The sequence below is a fragment of the Ornithodoros turicata genome, chromosome 5, assembly GCF_037126465.1.
Source record: "Ornithodoros turicata isolate Travis chromosome 5, ASM3712646v1, whole genome shotgun sequence".
In the NCBI taxonomy this organism is placed as follows: Eukaryota; Metazoa; Arthropoda; class Arachnida; order Ixodida; family Argasidae; genus Ornithodoros; species Ornithodoros turicata.
The window spans coordinates 53,682,690-53,708,191 of NC_088205.1; the positions used below are offsets into that span (position 1 = coordinate 53,682,690).

General features: G+C 44.9%; 1 long non-coding RNA gene across 1 annotated transcript; it reads left to right on the plus strand.

Annotated features, from left to right (window-relative positions):
• Positions 1-20,338: 20,338 nt before the first annotated feature.
• LOC135396046 (uncharacterized) lies at positions 20,339-21,690 on the plus strand. The gene is made up of 3 exons (XR_010423266.1): positions 20,339-20,474; positions 21,043-21,103; positions 21,505-21,690. It is a non-coding gene; the product is annotated as an uncharacterized LOC135396046 (long non-coding RNA).
• Positions 21,691-25,502: the final 3,812 nt, after the last annotated feature.

Below are 25,502 nucleotides of genomic sequence, written 5' to 3' on the forward strand. Positions count from 1 at the left end.
TTGCAAGAATGCGCTCCGCGGTGACAGTCTCCCCCAAGCCGAGTCTGGTGTGTGGTGACCAGAGGTGGGCACCCTCGCGAGGGCTTGTGAGGGTGAGGGCTCCCTCACCCTCACCTCACGGAATTTGAGGTGAGGTGAGGTGAGGAGCATCTTTTGGAGCAATGGTTGAGGTGAGGTGAGGTGAGGAAATCTTCCTAGAAGACGCTGAGGTGAGGCGAGGTGAGGGAAATTTTCCTTGGGAAAGACCGAGGTGAGGTGAGGTGAGGAAATTTCTAAAAAGCTTTTTGAGGTGAGGTGAGGTGAGGAAATTTTTTCTCCAGAAAGGCTGAGGTGAGGTGGGATGAGATACATTTTCTGAAAAATTTTTGAGGTGAGGTGAGGTGAGGGAAATTTTGTTAAAATTTTCTGAGGTGAGGATTCCTTTTTCATGTGAGGTGAGGACTTTTTTTCGTGTGTCGAGAGAAGAAAAGGGAAAATTTGTCCGAAAATGTTTAGGTGATATGAGGCAGGTTGGCAAAAGGTAGTTGTTAGGGCTGTCTTCTTTACTTTATTTGTTTTTTCAGTGACTGTTGTAAACCGAATGATCCGAGTCGTTGCACTTCACTATCAATAATCGCTGCTTATTGGCTGGTCCTGATTCCTGACGATGGGTCTAGACTCTGGCTGCACATCTCACAAAAAGTAGGGGGCAATATGGGCACGACATTGGGTGCACTGATGACGTGACACTCATACGATTACGATACACAAAGCTGCGCTTCGATTCGACCACCACTGTAGCGCTCAACCTATCGGATGCCATGCGAAGGCGGTGAACGAGACAATTAGCAATGCACCTGCCATCCCACTAGCTGATGGCGAGCGGCCATGATATAATGCGTAGGACATGATCCATAAATAATTTTAGCTATCATCGCCATTCATCAGGTATTCACCGCAGTCGTGGCGTTTTCTGGCCTCTGTTGTGCTTGCGCCACAAACACCTACAGTCACAATGTACCGCTGAAGCAAAGAGTCGGGACCTGATGCTTTAGTCTCGATACTTGCTTTACGCTGCGTACTTTCGTCATTTAAAAAAGTGAGAAGCGTCGACCTTGAGCAGGGAGGGGCACCCTCCTAACTGCAAGTGAGGTGAGGGCGCCTTGAACCCCCTCACCTCACGGAATTTGAGGTGAGGTGAGGTGAGGGAAATTTTTTTATGCAAGGCTGAGGTGAGGTGAGAGAAATTCTCTGAAAAGGTTTTGAGGTGAAGTGAGGTGTGGAAAGATTTTTTCAGGAAAGGATGAGGTGAGGTGAGGTGAGGAAATTTTTCTGATAATGGTTTTGAGGTGAGGTGAGGCGAGGAAAATTTTCTGAAAAATTATTTGAGGTGAGGGCAGGCGAGGAAAATTCTCTGAATTTTTTTGAGGTGAGGTGAGGTGAGGACAAAGCTCCGTCCAGGAAAATCGAGGTGAGGGCAAACACCGTGAGGAGTTTTGCCCACCTCTGGTGGTGACGTCAGGCGGCCGACCACTTCATTGGCTGCCGGAAGCGTCCGCTCCCCGCCAGAATCGTCTGCTAGCTCCGGAATCGTGGCGACTTACCGATTGAGACGGCTGTTGTTATTTATTTGCGTTTGACATTCACTTGCGTTCTTACATGATTTGCCTCGTACATTTTGCATAAAACAAGACTGCGGGCAGTGTAAAAGGTGTGGCTAGGCCTCTGTGTTGCCGTGACCGCCCGGGTTCAGGTGGATCGTACGCGGCTGTAGTTTCTGTTCCGATTGTGCTGAGGTGTCGTTAATAGTGAGTGAGTGATTGAGGTTTTTCTGGCGCATGAGCGACTGATTAGTGAACAATATTGTGCCTGTGTGTGCAGCATATATATGATACGACTAAGTACATTCCTGTCAGTTGGAGATTTATTCCATGTGCCTTTCTTGTATGCTGCGTATGACCATTCAAAAAAGAAAATGCGTATTTGGCCATGTGTTTTGGGGTTTCCCACAGATCGCTAGCAGATGAACTCTACTGACTTTATTTTGGTATCCATGTTGTTGTGCTTGTGGAGACGTTGCGCTCCTGGTATCAGTAAGTTATGGTAAGCGCAATGTTACACAGCTATGCATTCATCGGTCCGCTCTTTCGCCTCAGAGATGCAGTGTCCATGCGGTTCAGAGCCCATAGTGTTGACCACAGCTCGGAGAAGTCATGATAGGCGACGACCTCTTCAAGTTAAAACACTGGTCACTGCGCCGCGTCTTCATGACTATGCATTTGTAACCAAGAAGAAGCACTATATTTCAATCCAAATGTTGGTTCACACTTACCAGCATCACTTACCAGGCTCCGGTAAATTCGTGTGGCGAAATCGAAGATGGCGGAGCTTAGGCTCCAACTCCATAAAACGTTTCGTCAAGAAGAGCAGACGTGTCGCCTAAAGAGTTTTCAGTTCACCACCTGTCCTTTCCACGACGTCCGATGAACAACAACGCTTCCTGCTCGGTCGGCTTGCCGGCGCCGCGACGCCGGAGAAACCGCAAAAAAGAAATAAAAAGACGGCGCGGCCATACCATCTCGGGGCATTTCTGCCGCGAGATTCAAAGCTCCCTCGCGCTCCAGGATTGCGCGCTACGCTCAAACTTTTTGTGCGAATATGTATCACAGGGCTCAGAATCGTAATTTCTACTTCTCCCGACATATTTTATTCCGATCATTTCCATGCTGCTTTAAGCACCTTGAGGCCAAAGTGCAGCGATGGCTTCCTGCGATTCAACATCTTTCTGGCTTAGGATGGGGCTTCCTTCTAGTCGTTCACGCGGCTTTGATGAGTGCGACTGTGCTTTACAACCTTCCAATCTTGCACAGGATTTCCACAACGTCATTAAATAGCCTTCGGAAACTGTTTGCCCTAAGCCTTCGTCGCTGCCTTGGAGTTCCAAGAATGGCTGATACATGGCAAGCCCTGGCTGAAGCTGGTGAACACCCAGTGGAGGTTCTCCGTGAGCGAGAAATGGCTCGAACGTGCGCATATTCTTCGTCACCGACTCCTGAGGAAAATCCGATACTGTCCTGAAAGTGATCTCCATCGCGTAGTGCAGTGGACACGCCAGGCTCTCACTGGCTTCATATCTCAAGACATCACACCGCCAGACGCCCGCTGGTCTCTGCCTGTACCACCCACCTTCGTACGTCTTCCAGACCTCCAGGAACGAAGGGCTCAGGTTCCCCATCAAGCCTTCTGAGCACATTTTTATGCTCTGGTACACGCGAAGTTTTCTACCTCTGCCGCAGCATACATCGATGGTGCATCTCGACATGAAAGTCCGACTCGGCATTCGTCATCCCGTTCGAAGGAGTGATGAATCGTCGTCGCCTTTCGCATCAAACCTCATCCACAGCCACGGAACTATGTGCCATGCTTTTCTTTCTGCAGCTCATCGTTGATTTTACCCCGCGGGAATGGGTCGTGTTGACTGACTATACACCTGCGCTGTAAGCAATTGAAAATTCTGGCATCCCAGGCTCATCCGCACCGTTGGTGATGGATGTGTTAATGGCTTACAAACTTGTCTACGAAGCAGGGCACGCACCTCCAATGGGTTCCAATAGGTTCCAGACCATTGCGGTGTCGAAGGGAATGAACAGGCCGACAGCGCGGCAGAAGTGGCGCTCTCTCGTCTCGGAGACGGACGCGTATTGCGCTGCGGAGAGGAGATCGTCGTTCCGTATTTCGACGCCTCGTGACTCCCCTGGCTTCCCGTTAATGTACCGCTGATATTCTCCCTCGAGCAATACCAACAGAGGTGACCCAGCGCGACTTTCCGCATGCCTCGACATACTTCTCGTCAAGATGCCGCATTAGGTCATCTAATGCGCCTCGATATGGCTTTTACAGCGCAGTGGCGTTAGCGCTTGAGACAAGTTGACTCTCCCTAATCCATTCACTGCGGTGCTGTAGAAAATCTAGAGCACATTCTTCTCCATTGCCCGCACTACCAACCATCCCGCGCCGTACTCTCCGGATCCCTTAACGAGCTGTACTCTCCCCCACTCTCTGTCACAAAATTGCTTGGTCCCTGGCCACATCCAGCCTACCAACACGCTGGCCTCAAAGCTCTCTTCACTTTCCTGGATAGTGGATACCATAAGACTTCGATTCTTATTGTGAAGGGGCTCAAAATTTTTTTCCCTGCACACCACCCGCAATTGAGTATAGAGTATCGCCCCTGGCGATGAAACTTCCCATCCATTATCTCGCAATAAATTTCTTGTGTTGTTCATTTAAACAACACATTGTTTTCGTCTTTTCCAGCATCATGAACATTTCCGAAACGCTGAAGCCATCGGGATAAATCAGGAGAGCTGGTCGACATGACAGTGCTGAAGAGGAAGGACAATCGCAATTACGAACGAAGATGTTCTGAACGAAGAAGGGTGAATGTTTGGGCCTGTTGGCACATAGTAATGGATAAGGTAACCAGCGGTAGAAAACGGGACGAGAGAAGTAGAAGAAGACACACGGACGCTGGACTAGCAACAAGTTTAATGAGGAAAAGTAAAGAAACACCAAAGCGCCACGCCTGAGCGACCTCTTTGTGGATCTCCTATCAAGGCGCTGACCTTTTAGAAACTTCAGAATAGAAGCGCTGAGCCGCGCAACATTCTAATTTGGAAATTGCAAGTGACTCACGATGTCCCAAGCTTGACCTACTGCACATACGGCAGATTGCGAACGGAAGGGATTAAGGTGCCCCCAGGACACTCAAAATCCATGTGCCGATTAGTATTATAATGACCTCCACTCATGGTAGAGGAAAGCAAGTTTTGCTGCAAAGAAAATAGGAAAGGCTGTGATGGTGTGAGGTGTGAAGTGAAGGTGTGAGACGTATATGAATAAAGCTTAGTCGAAAAGTAATCGATTACTCAAAGTTGCAATCAGATTACTTGGAGAATTACTTGCTCGGAAAACTGATCGATTACTGGCAAAATTATTCTAGGAAGTTATTGAAATCTAGTAACAACAAGCGAACTATTCTGTGTCGAGTGTGCCGTGTTGCTGCTGATTTCCGACATTGTGCATCAACTCATGCACATGCTTGCGCCGCTCGGGATGCACTAGTTCGCACTCTGGACTCCACCGGAAACACAGGCAAATATATTTGAATTCAATCCTGTATTAAAGCATGTAACGCGACCTTCCGAGAATTCAGTCCGTCCGGTTAATCATTGTTCAAAACCAAAGTGTACGTGTCGTTAATCAAAATGATGTCTTTTAAGCATCTCGAGTATTTTACAACTGTTATCTTGAAGTAAATCAGTTTGTTATGTACCATGTGTATGGCCTCCGGTTGATTCCGCTCGCAAAACGTGCCTCTTACCGCAGCGCTGATCGCAGATGTTTGAGCAGACATTCAACATCGCACGACACGGTCGTGCGACGTTATTAATCCGATTGTCGAATAAAGCCTGCAGTCACACTGGCAAAACTATCCTTACGACACTGGTGTTGTTCTCACGTCGCGGCGGTATAGCTTCAGGGTGATGTAAGTCGGCGACATCCTTGAACAACGACTCCGCACGACATGACACATGCTTACGACATCCCGTGTCGTGTTGCAAGCTGTTGTATGTCGTGTCGCACCAGAGTAACAGGGCCTTAAGAGGAGAGCTTCACCGCATAACACGATCAAGGCCAACCACCATTCGAAAGTATACCACTCTCTCTCTCTTTCAATTTGATGGCGAAGTAGGGAGTTCGCCATTTTTGGAACAGTTGGTGGCGCTTTCCGCGTCTCTGAACGACGATTTTCGAACCTTTTTTTCTGCTCTTGCAATCCCAAAATTCGCGGTCACCCCCCCCCCCCCCCCCGGCGGCGCGCTCCGCCACTATGCTCTGCCGCTATGCGGGAAGCGGCCTTACAGGATGTGAATTCAATGGGAGACGGCATTTATGCCAATTAACAGCTAAACAGAATAAAAATTTTAAAATGTCATCGTCTAATACAGAAGAACACCATGCAAAGAACCCCTGGAGACATGAAAGGCGCTAGCAGAATATAAACCTAGTGCACCCTGTCACAGATGTGTTAATGGCTTACCACACTATCTACGCAGCAGGCCACAGGCTAGTTCTCCAGTGGGTTCCAGCCCATTGTGGTGTCGTGGGGAACGAGCAGGCCGACAGCGCCGCAGAAGCAGCACTCTTGTATCGAAAACGGACCAGTACTGTTCAGCTGAGAGGAGACCGCTGTTCAATTCTCCGACGTCTGTACGCCGCTCATAGCCGCAGTTACTTCGCGGCAATAACACGCAATAAAAAAAACTGAATACAACAGGGTCCGTACGGTGCATCCGATGCACCCTACATTTGTAGTTGTAAGGGACGAATATCGCCTCGGTAGAAATACATTCACCCGCTGGATCACGTCACGGAAATGTTTCCTTTCTAGGCGGGGGGCGGCAGACGTGCATTGTCATTCGGAGATGCGATAACACACCACGGAACGCGTTTCAAAATGAACACCCAGAAAAAAGCTCATTTTCATATTATTTTGGTTTCGTCAATGATTTTCCTTTCCCACACTTCAGCCAATCAAATTTTCCTACCTGCGGAAGGCAAAATCTGACATGGGACTTTCCGCTTTAATTACTTACTTTACTTTACATTTTACTTCGCATTTACTTGTGAACCTGAAGAAGTGCAGTCTCTTGCACGAAAGTTCTTGTTCAAATAAATCTTAGTTGCTCCTAACCGTTTTTCATGTTACGTATGGGACTTTAAGTTAGAAACTGCAACATCTGTTGTAATTGTCTGTTCTTGTGTTGTTGTAAATTGCATTGTGACCTATCCACCTGCGACTATACCTACAAGTATGGGTAAACAGTATTGTAAATACACTAAAATAAAATTCACTCAGTGTTCTCTACTTCTTCATCGCCTCGTGTGTCGGTGACCTTCTGTATTCCTACCCACTGCTGGGATCTGGGAATATACACGCCTTCCATTCTGAATATATTTAGTTCTGCACCAAAATCTCTGGTCCAACGAAGTTGCGTTTAATCAAATCATTGCCACTCGCAGACGCCACCACTCGCATCGCCACAGCACTTGCAGACGCCAAATTGTCCATATCTTCCATTTCATTAAGTAATAACTCTGTATATCAACGCGATACCGAATATGTCATCACTTAATTACGTAGTCTGTATATCCATACTTAATAGCTATGAGTCCGCGGCCCATACCTGTTTCCCTTGCTACAGACTGCGAAGTAGCATTTGGTCAAATCTTTCACTTTCAAGCGACCAAAGAACAAACAGGAGACAAGATGACACAAGTCGCTCTGTTGTTGTTTCGTGTTTGTTCTTTGGTCGCTTGTGGATTTACACCAACCAGCTAATCTATGTATGTACTTCAGACATTTTGTCAGATCGTCGCCCCAGTGGCACTCACTGGTGCCAAATTGTCAATTTCCTCTATTTTAGCTCGTAATAACTCTTGATACCAACTTGATACTGACGGTATCATCATAAAATTACGTAGTCTTTGTATGGTCTGCGGACCGTAGCTGTTGTCCTTGCTGCGCCCTTAGAACTCGCATTTAGTCAATTTGTCGTCCAGAAGGCTATCAAAGGCGCCAACCTGCCAATTTCATCCGGCAATCTGCCGATATCTGGAAAGTCTCATGCTCGTTGCCACAGTTATACACGTCTTATTCTTTATCGTACGCGAAAGCTCCCGGGCGTCTATTGGTGTTGTTATCAGGTTGGGGCGCGAAAAGGGAATAGTTCGCCTCAGATATGTCCTCCTCTCCCTGCCCAAATCTGTTCCTCCTCACGTACTCAAGAAACACCCTGGAAACTTGGCTTCCTTGCGTAGTCCTCTGCTATCAGGTCAAGCCGGGTTTCAGAGGGGTGTCTCGGAATGCTACTCTTGCCAGTGGAACAGGGAACGTGTCTTTGAATGGGTTGTGGTGTTTCCTATATGAGCTGTTTATTTCTGACAACAAAAGAGAAAGAACGTCGCCTTCACTTTGCAAAACATCGAGTTCAATTTTGAATATTCAACTTCCCGCGAAACGAAAAACGCTACTAAAACCGGCACAAGTCGTGATAAAAGCTCCTAGAAGAAGACTACGGTTGACCGCATCTCTTTCGGACAAGTGCATATATGTGTATTTATTTTTTCAGGAATAAATAACACATTAGGTGAAACACCCTGCATACGTAATTATTCTGCCATTCACAACTCATAACGTTAACTTTACGACGAAACACGTATCGTCTATGCGAGCGGCGCAGGCCGAGAGATCTCAGTAGGGGACTGTTGACAAGTCCACGCGAGCAGCGCTTCTTGGCGAAACAGCCTTCTAAACTATCCAACCAACGCGCACGAAACCATAACTGTTGAGCAGTGTGCCTGACCGTGCTCACGTTTCTGCATGAAGTCGAGCATGAGTGGTCGGGAAGAACCACTTTTCCCTTCGTATTTTCTTACTTTAATTACGACACAGAAAGTGAGAAGCATATATGCAGCGCAAGGCAATGAAGCAAGGTAGGCATTACTTCTTGTAAGGCTGAAAGCGTTTCGTGACAGTTCAGAAAGCCTGTAAGGATGGTATATTTACAATAGCGGCGCGTGCAGGAATAGCAACGTAGCATATGTACACCTGCGCAAACCTCGTCGTAATGTCACCGTGATGTCGAGAACAGACGCAACGACCTCAAGGAAGCATACACCGACACCACAACAACACCAGGCCGTCCTACGGATATCCGATGTCAACGCCCCAACAACACCGAATATCCACTGATGTACGATAAATGGCCTAACGTCCGTGGTCGGATTCGTCTGTCCGATGGATATCCCTCTGATACCCGGCGTGGATGACGAAAACGAAGCGCGGAAATGATCCTCAGGATATCCAGAAACAGACATACGCGATGATGTATGTCTCAACAACACATGGCAGTCCTAACGATACCCGATGTGCGCCTATAGATGGATGTTGCTATAACCGGGTGTAACAAGTTTCGTCCGGTAGATATGTCCGCTCAGAGGTCCAAGTGGAGAAAAGAGTCCTCTGGGACGTCCAGCAGACATCCAGTGTACTGGACTGTGCTTTCCCCTGACATGGTTTCTCTTTCTTCTTCTTTTTTGTCTGTGTGATTCAAGCGCGCAATGGGGCATATTTAGTGAAACTATCATTTCTTGCACCATTAATGTGGATCGCCAGTTAGGAGTGAAGGTACAACGTGCCGTTATTGAAGCTAGAATCAGGAATTTCATCATTTTTGAAACATAACTGACAAGAAAAAGAGACGGAAGCTGTTAGCATATAATGCCCCCTCCCCTGCAGTTAGCGTACCCTATAAACGTGCCTCTCGTTTTTCGAAAACATCAAAGAACCAGCATAGGCTGTTTCTTAGAATATTCGAACTTGGCAAGTGCGCACAACACGTCAGCGAACTGACACAAACCGGACAACAAACGATGAGAGCTGAGAAGTTGAGGGGCTATACCGTTGGAGAAGTCCGCGAGGGTCTGGGCATTGCATTTACTGTGAATCGTTAATTTAATGTAGTACAACAATTTCTTATCATTAATTAAATTATTCACATTAGTAATGTATCGTGTGTGCTTTAGAATTAATAATATATTATGCCTGGCTTAGCATTCTGGAAGAAATGTCCATGAAACGACCCTGCCCTGTCCGCTTAACGTCCCTATGGATATCTTTCTGACGTCCCACATGACTCCCTCTTTCTCTCACTTGGACATGTGACCGTACATATATTGGATGAAACTCATCTCCAGGATATCCCAACATCCAGCTTCAGACGCACACCGGATATCCCTAGCACAGCCGTGTGTTGTCGGGCTGGATATCTGTCGGACGTCAGAGAGCACCCTTCCTTCTCTCACTTGGAAATATGAGCGTACATATATTGGACGAAACTCGTTATCCGCAGGATATCCCAACATCCAGCTTCTGACGAGAATCGGATATTGATAGGACAGCCTTGTGTTGTTGGGGCTAGAAGTTGGGATGTTTGGAACACAGTAAATGCTATCCCTAGACCCTCGCGGATTTCTCCAACGGCAGAGCCCCTCAAGTTCTTGGCTTTCTTCGTTTGTTGTTGGCTTTGTGTCGGTTCGCTGACATGTTGCGCGCACTTGCCTAGGTCGAATTTCTAAAAGCAGTCTATGCCGGTACTTTGATGTTTCCGAAAAAGGAAAGTCACGTTTATAGGGTACACTAACTGCAGGGGAGGGGGCATTATACTCTAACAGCTACCGTTACTGTTTCCTGTCAGTTATGTCTCCAAAATGATGAAATTTCTGATTCCGGTTTCAATAACCTCATGTTATCCTTTAATTCTTAATTGTGGATCCATATTAACGGTGCAAGTTGCAGTTGCACTAAATATGTCACATAAGCGATTGAATCCCATAGACAAAACAGAAAGAAAGAAAAACAATGTCAGGGGCAAGCAGCGCAGAACACTGGATGTCTGTCGGATGTCCCAGAGGACTCCCTGCTCCATTGGACCTGTGCGTTGACATATATACCGGACGAAACTCGTTATCCCGAGGATATTCGAACATCCAGCTATACACGTATACCTGGTATCCCTAGGACTGTCATGCGTTGTTGGGGCATGGATAATAGCGTGTGTCGTTTTCTGGATATCCTTAGGATATCATTTCCGCGCTTTATTTTCTTCATTCAAGCTGGATATCAGAGGGATATCCATTACACAGACGAATCCGATCACGGGCGTTAGGACATTAATAGTACACCCAGTGAATATTCGGTGTTGTTGGGGAACCGATATCGAAAATAGCCCGCAAACGGGAACATAAGCGAAATTCTGTAACGGAAAGGGAAACCGCTGCCGCAAATTGTCTAGAAACGGAAACGAAACGAGAGAGAGAGTAAGAGAGACAAAAAAAAAGCTATTTTTTAAGTACATTTGTTAGACAGTTGACACCACTGCGTTGGTGGCAGTGCCAGGGATGGGCATGTATTACAATACTTTGTATTATAATAGTATTACTGTAATATATTTTGTATTTTTATTATGTATTATAATACAGGTTTCAGAAAAGTATTTGTATTGCGCATTATAATACGCAAAAACGCGTATTACAAGTATTATACAATACTACAGTAATACTTCTGGGATTTTGACGAGTTCGTCCACCTCCTATGCACTATCAGCACAGGTCAGTGATAATCCCGTCAGGTAGGTCAGCACACCACACGTTTTAGGTCATGCGATTTTTGAACACCTACTCCTCTGGGGATTTGTCGGTGTACCCTTTCTGGTCATAAAATTCCCGTGAGAGAATGTAACAATCAGAGGTGTTTCTGGCTCTGCGTCCAAGGTTAATATACGCACCAGGGCCGGCTTCTACATCTGGTACGCCGAAAATTTTCGGCCCCCTTCGACGCTAAGAAGGACAGTCAGCTCAGGAGGCCCAGTTGCCCTCAACCCTGGCTAGTCTTAACAGAGACAGGTCTTCGACGTCTTGTGGCATAGACGTTCTTTGCTTAGACCGTACAGGAGAGCACTCGAAGCAGGGGCGGATCCGGACCCTCGGTTGTGGGGGGGCGTAGTGGGGGGGAGAGGATAATCTAATCTATAAAATGGCTTTTTTATTTTTCTTTCACAATTTACAGTGTCTGTTGTAAGAAACAATTAATAGATGGGTTACCGATTATTTGGCTTTAATAACAGTTTTCCAAACAATTCAATCTTTGAGTCAGTGGTGGATCCAGGGGGGGGGGGGGGGGCGATCCACCACTGACTCTCGGCCAAATGTCGGCAGAAATGCACTCACGCAATACTCGCCCAAAATACAAATGCGAATGAGTGAGAGTGGTTGTTGTGTCCCTTCACATGACGCGCCCTTGGAAGCCGCTGGGGAGGTGTGTTAGCTTAGCTCAATCGGTAGAGCCCTCGACCGGTAATCCAGAAGATGTGGGTTCGAGCTAACATTTTCAGTGGCTTCCATCTTTCATCATCTTTCGTCACGAATGTTGTATTCGGTATCGAGGGGGTGGTTCGTGTTCGGTATGATGCTCACCTATTTTTTTTTCGAATCGTTGCGAAGTATCCCTTTAAGAGTGTACGACTTTATCTAAACGCGTCTTTCCAAGCAAAGGGAAACGCTCCAGTCTAAAGATTTCATGCTCATTAACTAGACTTGGAGAAAGAAACGTATATGCTAATGCCCACCGATTCCAACGTTGTGTTCCAAGCTGAATGCTTCAAGAGCTGTGTATTTCGATATCTTCTATTCTTTTTTAACAGTGTGCATCTCGAATCGTATCCGAACAGCCTTGAGGAGCTAATGAACGTGCGTTCCTAATTGGAGAAATACAGCGTTCCATTTCGCTGGAAAGGGCCGTCCTCTTACGTACTCTAATGAGTTGAAACGCGCGTCTGTAGGACATTCGTCAATTATTAGACGGAGCCACTGTGCTGCCAATATTTCGATACACTCTTAAGCGAATTATAGAAAGCGTCGGTGTTGTTCTTGGAGATGCATGAGGCGCGAAACATCATATGAATTCTAGTTACGAAGTCGAAGATTGTTTGCAGTGACTGAGGCAGGCTATACATTCCGTTTGTTGACACGGACAATAGCGCCCCGAGGGAGGCAGCGCTCCATATTATATTCCTTACTCTGTTACTGCGTTATCATCCCTTGGTGCTAAAATGCTCCGTGCAGGAGTAAAATAAACCTTCAGCAACAGGGCAACTGGTTTCACGGAAGTGCTAGACGTCGATGAAGAAAATGCAGAAAGATATCATTGTAAGCTAAGGAATATTAAGTAGTTGTTGAAGTGTGGACTTCTTGTAACACAAACTGTGGTAAGGCGCAATACATGTGGATTTATTTACAGAACCACCAGTTAAGGACAACGGGGAACTCTTGAGTCCACGCATGTAGGAATCGGCATCAGCCGCTGGTTCCCTGGTTGCGTCTGCGATTAACGCTTTTGGCACACCACGATTTGAGCCTATATATCACATTTCATTTGAGACAGTTTTAGCGAGGTCTCCATAGACTTGGCATTGCAAAATCTCACTAAAGCTCGGAAGAGGAAAACAGATGTACAGATAGATGAAACATTTTGTGTGCTACGGCGTTTGTGCTGTAAAACAAATTTATTTCAGCACTATTAAGTGTCACTCATTTGATTACCTAATGTGGATGGTAAAGTGGGCCGTAATATGGATCAGGGTCGCTTACTCGCCACCTATTAGCTTCGCAAGTTCGCGTTTGCTCCGCCCTCGTTAGCACTATACCACAAGCAGTCCAATGGCCATTGTGCAAGTGAAAAAAAAAAAAAAAGCAAAGACAATTGATTTGTAGTGACTTAATCGTCCTCGCCAACAGTCGTTCTGCGCCAGACCGCGTGCCGACACCAAATGTCGTGCCGGAGGGGTGAGCATTATGTTCTACATTTATCGTTTATTGGCTGCTTCTGTTTTACTTGCGATCTCTGAAGCTTCACGAAAATATTGCATGGAAGATCTAACTAATGGTCAGATTTGAAGTTGCGTCACTTGTCAGGATATGACACGATACATTGCTTACTTGGGCTGTGTACAAGTTTAGTATTAACGCTGGCGTTACCGCTTCAGGCAAGTTGACTCTCCCATATGCTGTCACTGCGGTGCTCAAGAAGATCTAGAGCACATTCTTCTTCATTGCCCACATTACACTCTTAGAAAGAAGGGTGCAGCAGTTACACCCTTTAGGAGGTAATAGTTGTCGCATATGTTGCGCCTAAAAGGTTGCAAAGTTCTACATGCTACCTACGAGTGACTGGGTTACCGCTTCTGATTCGGTGAGCAATGGGGGCGTACGCCTTTTTTTACCAATTTGGATATATTATAATTGATTTTACCACCCTTTTACACCCTTCATCAGACGGTTGACCTAGGTGGTAACTATAGGAGTTACCACCTTTTCACACCCTTTTTTCTTAGAGTGTACCAACCTTCGCGAAACGCACTCTCATAATCAGCTGGACTCTCGCCCCCTCTCTCTATCAAAATTGCTCGGTCCCTGGCCAAATCCAGCCCACCAACGCTCTGCCCTCAAAGCTATTTTGACCTTTTTGGACGCCATCGGACTTCGATCCTTATTGTGAAGCGGCTCATTATTTCATCCTCACATCAACACCAGTATTGGGGTAGCGTATCTCCCCTGGCGACGAAACTCTCCATTCATCATCTCAAAATAAAGTTATTGTTGTTAGTATTAACGCAATATTTACAAAGCTGACAGTATTAATTTGACTTTTGTCACCATGCTCTCCTTGTTCTTTTCCCCCCATATGCTTGGGAAGGCATCCCTATGAGTGTGGCATTTGATCACTGGGTCGTCATCAGCGATGTCTTCGTTATTTAAGAACACACAGATTTATTTCCAACGCGAACGTCGCCACATCTAGCATATTTTCAATCTCCTCTCTGAACGCCGATGATCATAAGCGCACCGGCTGGCTCGGAACGGCTCTGTAGCGCTCACCCCGTGGAAGCGTACCACGTTACCCGCGTGTTGCTATGGTGATAGGCGGGGTCAACGCAAACTTGCGAATTCGCGACGCGGCTGCGAGTACTATTGGCTGTGAGTACTACTCTGAGTAGCGTTTGCTATGCTGAGGAATACCTTGTTTTACGGTTTTTGGTTTACTGTTTTACGGTTGGTTTACGGTTACCTTGTTTTTCATTCATCCATGACCTTTATCACAGTGATCGCGGCATTAGACAGGCTGTGTTGCTACATCGATACGGTTCATCGTGACGTATCAATAACTTGTTTAAAAATTCGATCTACGAATATACTGCCTCGTCTACCGACCGTTGGAGCAGAACGCTATTGTGACTATTTCAGAGAGCAATCCTAGCTATCTTAAATCAATCGATAACCAATGATTGATTTCGTTCCTTATTGCCCCTTAGTCTGAACTAATGATTTCTTTCCCATTTATTATTGATGTAGTTGCTACATACGTGTCAAGTAGCTTCGGCACGAACCCACAGCCCCAGCTCCCGTGGAATAGTGGTTAGGATGATCGCCTTCCGCACCGAGACTGAGAGGTGACATGGGTTCGAATCCTGTCACCGGCTGTGCTGTCTGAGGTTTTTCCTGGGTTTTCCGAAGACTTTACAAGCGAATGTCGGCACAGTTCCCCCTGAAGTCGACCCAGGACGCATACTAACCCCTCTGTCCCCCACTCCTTCCTGCTGTCCTCTCTCCATCTATCCATGTCTTATGCTGCTCTTTGCGGTGCTAACACGGAACTTAAGAAAGAACACAGCTTGAGCGTGAAAACATGAATATGATCGCTGGTAAACAGTCAAAGGGACGGTCGCATCCGTTCCTGTGGATTCAGAAACTATGGTGTCATTTTCTACCTCGTTGGCCACTGACCACGGCGTCGAAAATCCCAAGCGAAATAGTGGAGCAGCTTGACTCCTATTCGATGGAATACATAACAAGAGCACACGCCGCATGTTCAAAATAGGCCGGAAAAAAGCGAAAACGTCATTCCCTACATCATCAATCAGAGCACGGCGCTTTAGAAAAGGGATGTCGCGGCGATGCGGGAGTCTTGACCACAGCGGTTCCATACCAAATATCGCTCATTGAACGATAGCGTCCCAAGTAGCACAGTCCGCTGGCGATTTGTCTGTCCGCACGCGGGGAGCGATCCAACCGAGTCGACCAGAACTCGGAAGCCGCTATTGGTCCTACATGAGTTTTGCAACACGGGGATGTAAAACGTCCGATGTCGGCTTCTGGTGTCTTTCCCGACGTGTCTCCGACGCACAGCCGATAGCCTGCAGGCAACGCTCCCGCCCTCCCTCGCATCCTTGCTCCGCGATTATTAGTGCGTTTGTGACGTATTTTGACGTCGAATCAAGGACCACGAAACCATTTTGTGGAAACGATGACATTTACTGGCCATTAAGCGATGTAATGTCATGTGGTACAAAAAAAAAAAATGGGGATGTGAGTTTCGACGAAGTCGAACTGGCTACCCCAGTACACTTACACGCAGAAAGAACAAACAGATGATGAGAGCATGACCATGGTGAGAGCACGACCCTGACTTTCCCCCTCATTCTATGTCCTTCAGGCACTGAAGACCGTGGAACCGGTTCAGCAATATCGGGCGACAGAATGCCAATCGTGTCGTGCTCTTCCCGTGCTTCACATAACACGCTTTGTAACCCAGGGTGCCAAGGGAACACAATGCATTCTGGATGCCTGGCGTCATTTTAAACGTCATCGTACGCGTGACCATAAAAATGGCAGCAGCCATGATAGGCGGCCGAACCACTTGTAAGCAACGACTGCCATTTTTGTGAAGCATTTTTAACGTCTGAAGGACTTTCGAGCTTTATCCGATTAAACAGGTCAGCATGCGTGTGTGGCCTCGTGCTGCTCGCCATTCACAAATACGTGATGACGACGCTGGTGCTAAGGCTTACAGCCGATGTGATGAACGAAGAACTCGCAGAAATGAATAACTACGTCGTGTAAGAATTAGAGCTGAGAGCGCAAGAAACACGGACGAAGAACGGAGAAACAGACAGGACGGACGCTGTCTGTTTCTCCGTTCCGTTGTTTGTCTGTTCTCTATCTGTTGCAAGTTAGATTGTCGGCCGATACTGTACATAGGCTCCATAGGTTTCTGAATGCTATCGTGCCTTTATTAAATCATGCGCTGCAGCATGGTATGTGTGTGATACGGAGGCGTGTTACACATAATTGTGAGTGCTCACATGTGTGGTAGGTAAGGATAATGGGAGTGTGCAATGATAGACCTCTACCCGAGAAACGTCATCACGACGTTGGTAGACGGAAACTGAAACAAATCTGAAGGGGAGGGTTGGGGTCCACGAATGGGCACTTGTTTGCTGTCATATTGGAACGAAAATGCGTTTTACCTGAAACAGATATGTCGTTTTCGTCATGCATTATCAGGAAAGATCAACGCTGGACAGCCTCTTACACGTGTAATGCCTTGATACGCAAAGCAATGTGCGAATATTGCCCGGGAATATCCCCACGACACGTTCAGTGAAGACCAAGGGGCGACTCCCAAACTTCTCGGCACCAATAGGAAAAGCTGCATCATTCTGAACGCTATGCTTGGCCTTGAGCATGGTATGCGGTGAAGCTCGGTTAACGCAAATTGGTGGCACTGGCGGCAAACCGAAGCTACCCAACACATCCTGATTTATTGTCGTGCATATGCTGAGGTGCGGAGGAATATTTTTTTTTCAGATTTTTTCAGATTTTATTTATGCACGATAAACAATGTATACGCAAAATACCAACTGGATTGCGAGGTCAAAGCCTGTAAATGCAATCCATGTAACACAACAAAAAAGTGAAATAATACACAGTACAGCCTTGTGCGATAGAATTAAATGTCAGAATACACAGCACATTTAAGCGTATAGTGACCTGATGTCAAACAAATCGGTAACTTAGAGGATAACTAAGATCAAGAACAAAACTAACAATACCCACAAATTAGGAAGCGTACAGACTATAGTATCAATTAACTTTGCTCAAAACAACAGCGCTGTTACAATAAGCAACAATTCAAATATTTAAATGTTCTGTGTCTGATAGGTTTTGCAACAAATATACTCTAAGGCTACTTCTCATACAGTTGAAATTGGCATTTTCCCTAAAGGTAACGGGCAAGGAATTCCAAGCCTTCCCACCGTAGAACTTTAGCGTAAATTTCCCATAATTTGTTCGTGGTTTTGGCAGTTTCACGGTCCAAAGATCGCGTCTCAAATCATAGCAAGAAGAGTAGCAATAAAAAGAAGCGATGTGAGTGACATCAGTTTCGTGCAGATGTTTGTGTACAAGGCAGTATATCTCATATTTTCTAAGGGAAAAGACATCCATTATTGCGAGTGAATTAAAAGCATACGAGATTATCGTCCTAAGCGGAACACGCAAGATAATACGCAACACCTTTTTTTGTGCAAGATAAAGCGGCTTTAAGGCAGTGTTGTAAGTTAAACCGTAGACTTATAGGGCGTAATTTATATGTGAATGAACGAGCGCGTACTAGATGTCAATAAGTACTTTTGTTGACAATAGAGACTGTGCTCTGCTTAGAGCATATATCCCTGGGCATATCTTATTTCTCACAGAGAGGACGTGTGTGTGCCAATTAAGATGCTCTGCCAATATGACTCCTAAAAATTTGGAAGATCGTACTTTGGGAAGGACCTTTGTTGAGAAAAAAAGACTATGCAAATCTAACTGGACGCGACTTGGAGCGGCGCGCAACAGAACATAACTAGAGTTAGAGAAATTTGGAATAAGTTTGTTCTCAGAGAGCCACATTACAAGTTCGCTGAGAACCTTGTTGGCTTTCACAAACAATTCATCAATAGTAAGAGCCTCTACAAAGGTATTTATATCATCAGCACATAAAACACTGCTCTCCGACAAGTAGACGGGAAGGTTATTTATGTAAGCTAGGAAAAGAAAGGACCCAATAATAGAACCCTGTGGAACGCCGATTGAACAAAGACTACGGTGTGATTTGGTACCACCAACATCTATGAACTGCTCCCTGTCACTTAGGTAGTTTGCAATCAGTAGTAATGCCACACCACGTACACCATAATTTTCAAGTTTAAGTAGTAACCTATTGTGGTCAATCAGGTCGAACGCCTTCGACAAATCTACGAATATTCCCATCGTAAGTAATTTAGAATCCAGATTCCGTTTAATTTGTTCGGTAACGTTACTCAGCGCCAATACTGTTGATTTCCCCTTTCTAAAACCAAATTGGTGTGGGCTTAGGATATTACAGCTGCTGAAGAATCCCTCAAGTCTTTTCATGATCACTTTCTCAAAAATTTTACTTAAAGACGACAGTACAGCAACTGGTCGATAATTCGAAACATCAAATTTGCTACCTTTCTTGTAAATTCGAACCCCCTTAGCAATTTTAAGCTCTTTAGGAAACACGCCTTCTGTAAGCATGCAGTTCACAAGTTCACAGATAACATTTGACAACGGAACTTCTTACAAAAATGCCATCGGTGTATTATCGTAATCAGTGGCCTTTTTTGTGCGTAACGTGTTTATGAGGGATACAATTTCCTCTGGCGTTGTCTGAACAAGAAAACATGAAACAGGATTAGCAGGCAAAGGAGGAAGGTCGACTCCACCAGGTGGCAAGTAGTTCACGCGGCTCGTGATATCAGAAAAATACTGATTAAATGCATTGGCTATGTCACACCTATCATTGATTACCGTGCCTTCCTCATTCATGACGGAAGTAATGACGGGCGAAGTGGTAGGTCGGTTCAAGATTTCCTGAATTACCTTCCAAACTTTGCTCTGATCTCCTGCACATAGTTTGATAGATTTGAAAAAATATCGCTCCTTTTCACCTTTGAGTATCGCCTTTAAAGTGTTACTATATCTGGAGTAGCGAGCACGTAGCTCAGGATTATGCGGGTTTGCTCTACAGTTCTTGTATAGATTATTTTTATGCTTGATGGATTTAAGCAAACTTTTCGTTACCCATTTTTTTCCGAGGAGTACTACGGCGACTAGAAAAATAAGTTCGACTGGCTTTTGTTATAATGTTCTGCAGAACAGACACGAAGTAACTGCACTTGTCTTGGACCCTACTAAAATCAGCAAATTCCCAATTTTGAGCACTCAAGGGACTTTCAGCGGCATCATGGTCCAAAAACGTGCGTTTTTCTGTGTGCCTTGGAGGGTGACCTCTGGGGAGTACTAAATAAAGCAAATCATGGTCAGTAATGCCGTAGACAACAACGCAATATTTTAGGTGCTCTCTCAATATTGTCTACCAGGGTATTAGATCCAGATGATCCAAGTCTAGTTGGCGTCTCAAGAAGTTGACTTGGACTTGACTTGGACTTGACTTGGACTTGAAATACCTTGGACACAGCGGGTATTGTATGCTGGATGATGACCAACATCCCATGCTCTCTTTCACTCAAAGACACTCCAAACCTCGCAGCCTAGTCTGCTTCCTCCAGGAAACGGGGGTTGCCCAAGGACTATTACCCATGGTTTATTACTTACTCACGGAACTCATCACCAATCCTAGCAGTGACCGGTCTACAAGTCAACTGTCGACCGTCATCATTTAATTATCTCATATCGTATCATTTCACTTCATCCTGGCCACAGTTGTGACGCTGCCAACATGCATGAGGCCAACAACGGCATGCCAGAATAACAGCCATCCCCACCCCCACTCCCCACCACTGATCTCGATTGTAAAAGGCTGGATCGCGGATAGGGAGCGCGAGCGTGAAGAAACCGGCCGCCATCTTACTGTACCCACAACAGTCGCCGCAGCGATCATGGCAACTTCTTGCAATTACGGTCGTACCAACCGTACTGGCAAGGTTACAGGGCCTAAATTTATACAGGTGAGTCACTCTTTATCGAGGAATAAATAGACGTCCATTCTGTATATTTAGTTGACCATTATGAAGTGTTTTTTTGCCGAAAACGAGCACTGGATGCAGGTTGCTTGATCGCTCTTCCGACGTTCAATCGAGCACACTTGCATTTTACCCGGCGGCAAATACAGTTTGAGTGCATAATATGCTTGAGAGAACATGTTACACTACACAGGTAGTGTTGTCATCAATATATGTGCGAGCACTCGAGCGCTTTTTTGCATGCATTGCTAACATGGTACACGGTGTTCCCTGCGGAAGCAAGTGCCACATTCATTTCTTTGAATTACCCTCACGCACAAGTTCGGTATTACGTCATAATGAGACCACGATTGTCACCTTTTTTCATGTATTGGTATAGTTTCGTGCCTTGGTTTGATTTGTGACAAAGAATCCTACGTAACGGTGGTGTGGCGCGATTTGAATAACGCCTTTGTGTCTGAGCTGTATCGTCAGCTTGTTACGATAGTAATAATTTGTAGCGCGTCGTGCTATTTGTAGCAGTTTTTAAGGCAAAAGTGGTCTCTCAATACAGGTTTCGTCATGAGGGCTACCCAGTGAATAATCTGTGCAGAGTGATACGGCTGGGTGTACAGGTAAGTATCACATTCCTCATTCACTGGTTTCTACTTTACAGGAAGGAACAACCTCAGTGCACACACTGTGTTTAGCCTCTCTCAGTTTTGCATATTTTCTTACATGTTCACATCAGAAACACACCTTACACTTTAGCACCCAGCAATATAATAATTAGAGATTATAATTCTTTTTAGAAGAGTTCCCCATATTCTTTTTAGAATAGTTTTTAATATTTTTAATTTTTAGAAGATACAGGGATTGTAAACCATGTTTTAAACTGATGTTTTAACATTTGTCCAATGCATTTATTAAACAACATATTCATTTTTAACTGGTTGCACCCAAACCAATCTTCTGATGTATTATTTCCTTTGTTGTCGATGCACCATAAAAATTGAAATAATCACCATCAATGCAGGTTACTTCACAGCTGCCTCGACATACTCAAGAAATGGGTGCAGAACCTGCGTAATGCCCACAAACTTTGACTACCACAGCACCTCCAGAAAGTAAAGGCATATGTGTCACATGGGATTTTTAAAGGCATTCACAGTATATAATACCTTCGTAACATGAAAAACGGTTAGGAGCAACTAATATTTATTCGAACAAGAACTTTCGTGCAAGAGACTGCACTTCTTCAGGTTACACAACTACTTTTGAACTCTTTTGAACCCCAATTCTCCGAATGTCTCATTTACCCGTACACCTTCTCTTTCCTGATTCTTATGTGACGGTTGCTCACGTGATGCATTGTATTACTGTCTGGTTTTTTTGTGTGTTTACTTAGTTCTGGAAACCTGTTTTATTGTATCTGTTTACTTGGTATATATACTCGTGTCACACTTAGTTGTGTAACCTGAAGAAGTGCAGTCTCTTGCACGAAAGTTCTAGTTCGAATAAATATTAGTTGCTCCTAACCGTTTTTCATGTTACGTGTGTGATTCCCTCTTCGCGGGCTCCTTGACATTGTTTCATTTTTCCCCTTTTCGACGTATATATAATACCTTGTATGAACTGTTGTAGATCTAAGCAGCCTCTACAGTACACTCTCAGAAATTAAAACTTGTCAGGGAACTCTGATAATTGTTTCAGTTAATAGGCATGCACATATACGCTATAAGAAGAAAATTATTTATTGAGAATGCACTTGTCTGGCTACTCATGTTGTTTACATCTACTGTTGATCACATTCATTTATCACATAATATATTCTTATATATTATTATATTATCACATATTCGATCGCACTAAATTTAAAATTTCGCATATACAGTCAAACTCCTTTATAGCGAACACCTTTTTAACGAAAATACAACTACTGCAAATTTTTTTTGTGGTCCCGCTGGAGCCTATAGGTCCAATAATGGACATTATTTTTAAGGAAAATACCTTTACTGCGAATTTTTTTTTGCTGTCCCTGAGTTTCGTTGTAAAGGAGCTTGACTGTATGAGAAAATATCAGGAGGGAAGTTGCTATTCATTGCTCATTCCAACCTAAAATTGAGTGCTACAAATTTAGAGAGCGTACCTGACCATTGTCATTCCTAAAATATATATTGCCATTGTAGCAAGGTCACAAAACAATAAATGTAGTCTTTTGCGACCTCCCTGCACGTTCACTGTATCCTGAAACGCATAAGTGCAAGGAATAAATCTTGAACTTGAATAAACTTGATGTTGTATAAACATGACATAAAATGTTGAATAATATAATGAATGATATAAAATATTGAATAAACTTGAACTCGTATAATCTCTTTACTCATCATCAGTGATCTTCATTACAAAAGCATATCGTGTTAGACTTTTTTTGTTTGCGTTTCACAGACTGTGTACACGAGGGCCAAAATGACAAAATCACAAATGTTTCAAGCTCCAAATAGTCCTGTTGCAATTTGAAGACCATACGTGGAGCTGCATTTTTTGGAACATGCTCCACATAACAAGCATGACAAAGTCAGCACTGGATAGCAGGACCCCGTCCCAACGCAGCTTTTCTCACGCTGCAGTTGTATTCAACAAAAGCATGTGAGTGCTGGAGAAGGACATTCAGTTTGGCACAACCGCGCCTGCAAATAATCAGAACAAATAAAGGAAGAAGCAAACAAACATAGAAGGGCTGTACTTCAAAAAGAGATAAGTCCTGTGTCTCAAGGAGGTGTTACCACTTTCTAAGTAACTTAAATGATTAAGCTTACATCACAACCTGATTAACTGTCCTAACGAGTGTGATCTGTGATTTGAAGCTATTATTTGGGCTGCTTCAGTGTGTCCATATTTGCGAGGCAAAGCACCGCTGTCAAGACTCTTTCTAAGGCGATGCTTGATATAAATCATACTAAACGCATACACGGCTAAAACAACGGCTGTGATTCTACAGAACGATCTCTTTCTGCCATGCGAGTATAACTTTTCCCGGACCGTTCTTTATGGAACAATTTTTGTCCAAAATGCAGTACGGGATATTATATACATGGTTGTTGTTAACCTCTAGTCGTTTCTTATTGAAATATTGGCTGGGAAACGTACTGTAGTACAATCCCCAGCGCTGCACTGCAGTGACGGTCTAGTTTCGGAATGCAAAACATAACGTAATTAAGAATCGAACGGCGGGACACCTGTGAAACACTGTTAGGATACATCAGTATACTGGCACCTTACAAAATTGTGTGATGACAAACAACGATCAATGCTAGCAGCGCAATAAATACTCACAATCTGTTGCCTCCCATTGTTTTCTATGGGCACACACAGCACTTTAGGGCCCACCAACATGGCGGCCCGAAGGCACGCCTCTCCCCCACGAGCCCCTCTCCCATGCGCGATCCAGCCTTTATACATAGAGATCAGTGCTCCCCACCGTCACCATCACGTTTCGGTAACAGCAGATACACGTCAAAGCAAGTCATATACGCGCACGCCAGACGCTCTTATCGTTCTTCCATTTTCACATATTAACCTATCGTTATGGGTTGGGCCATTCGATTAGATAATGTGGCCCATCACTGTGCAAATTGTTATGTAGTGTATCTAACAAAGCAATTGCATTGTACGTACCATCCACGAGTTGGGTAAACGTATTGTGGTGATTCCGTAAGCTTCAGGCTTCGTCCATGTCGCGACACTGCAGCACTCAGAGGGGACGAAGGGGGGTTAAAACAAGGAGACAAACGTATCTGCATACTCTCAACTGACAGGAATTTTATTTGCACAGACATATTTATGCAATCACAAGAATGATATTGTGGCGCACTAGCTACACAAAATTTCCTGCCTTTAGTGTGGCCCATTCAGGTCCCCATGGTCAACCTCACATTCCACGTTTAGAAAATCTTTTTCCAGGTCAGTCAGTGGAAGGGACGGGGAGCTGATACAGTGCATCCCGTTTCTGTGAATACAGCAAGCTGCAATTATCTGGCATACAGTCTTATCAGTATTCCTGCATAGAACAGATGTTTTTTCGAAGCATGGTATGCATTCGCAGACCCAACAGTGTAGGCTAAGGTGACCTTATGGGGTGCGGTGTATGGTCGATGCATGTTCCAAAAGTCGGACATTCAAGCACGAATTCAAGACCAATTTAGCAAGCACCACAATCTAAATGAACATAATATATAATGTGTTTTTGTTGGTTGTGTCTTAGACACTATATATTCTATGACTACACTATATATTGATCATAATCATCTTTAGATATTTTATTTCAATTCTGTATTAGCGCCGCGGAGTACCTGTGGCTATGAGCGGCGTGCAGACGTGGACAGATGGAGAGAGGATAACAGGAAGGAGTGGGGGACAGGGGGTCGGTATGCGTCCTGGGCCGACATCAGGGGGAACTGTGCCGACATTCGTCTGGAAAGTCTTCGGAAAACCCAGGGAAAACCTCGGGCAGCACAGCCGGTGACAGGATTCGAGCCCGTGTCATTTCCCAGTGTCGGCGTGGAAAGCGAACATCCTAACCACTATGCCACGGGAGCTGGTACTTTAAATAATATAATTGTTGTTGTTGACCCGTCAGTTGAGAGATAGGTTTGTCTCCATGTTTTAACCCCCCCTTCGTCCTTTCTGAATGCTGCAGTGTAGCGACATGAACTATCACCAACTCTCTTCCTCCCGTTCAATCTTTGTATCAGCTCTGTCGACAACATTAGGTCCATCTGCAGCTTTCACCACCTCGCCCCACGCAATAGCGAGTTTTAGTTGTTCACGATACCGATTCGGAAAACATGATAAGCCAGTCGCCATGTTTGTACGAAGTGGGTGACATCACATTGCTAATTTTGATAGCTTCCTTCATATTATCGTTTTTGTAAAGTTCATCTGACATATAATTAAAAGTCGCTGTTGACGGCCTGAAATCGCTATGTTTATCAGGGTTTAGAATATCTTGAAAGCGACTGGGCTCCGCCGTCA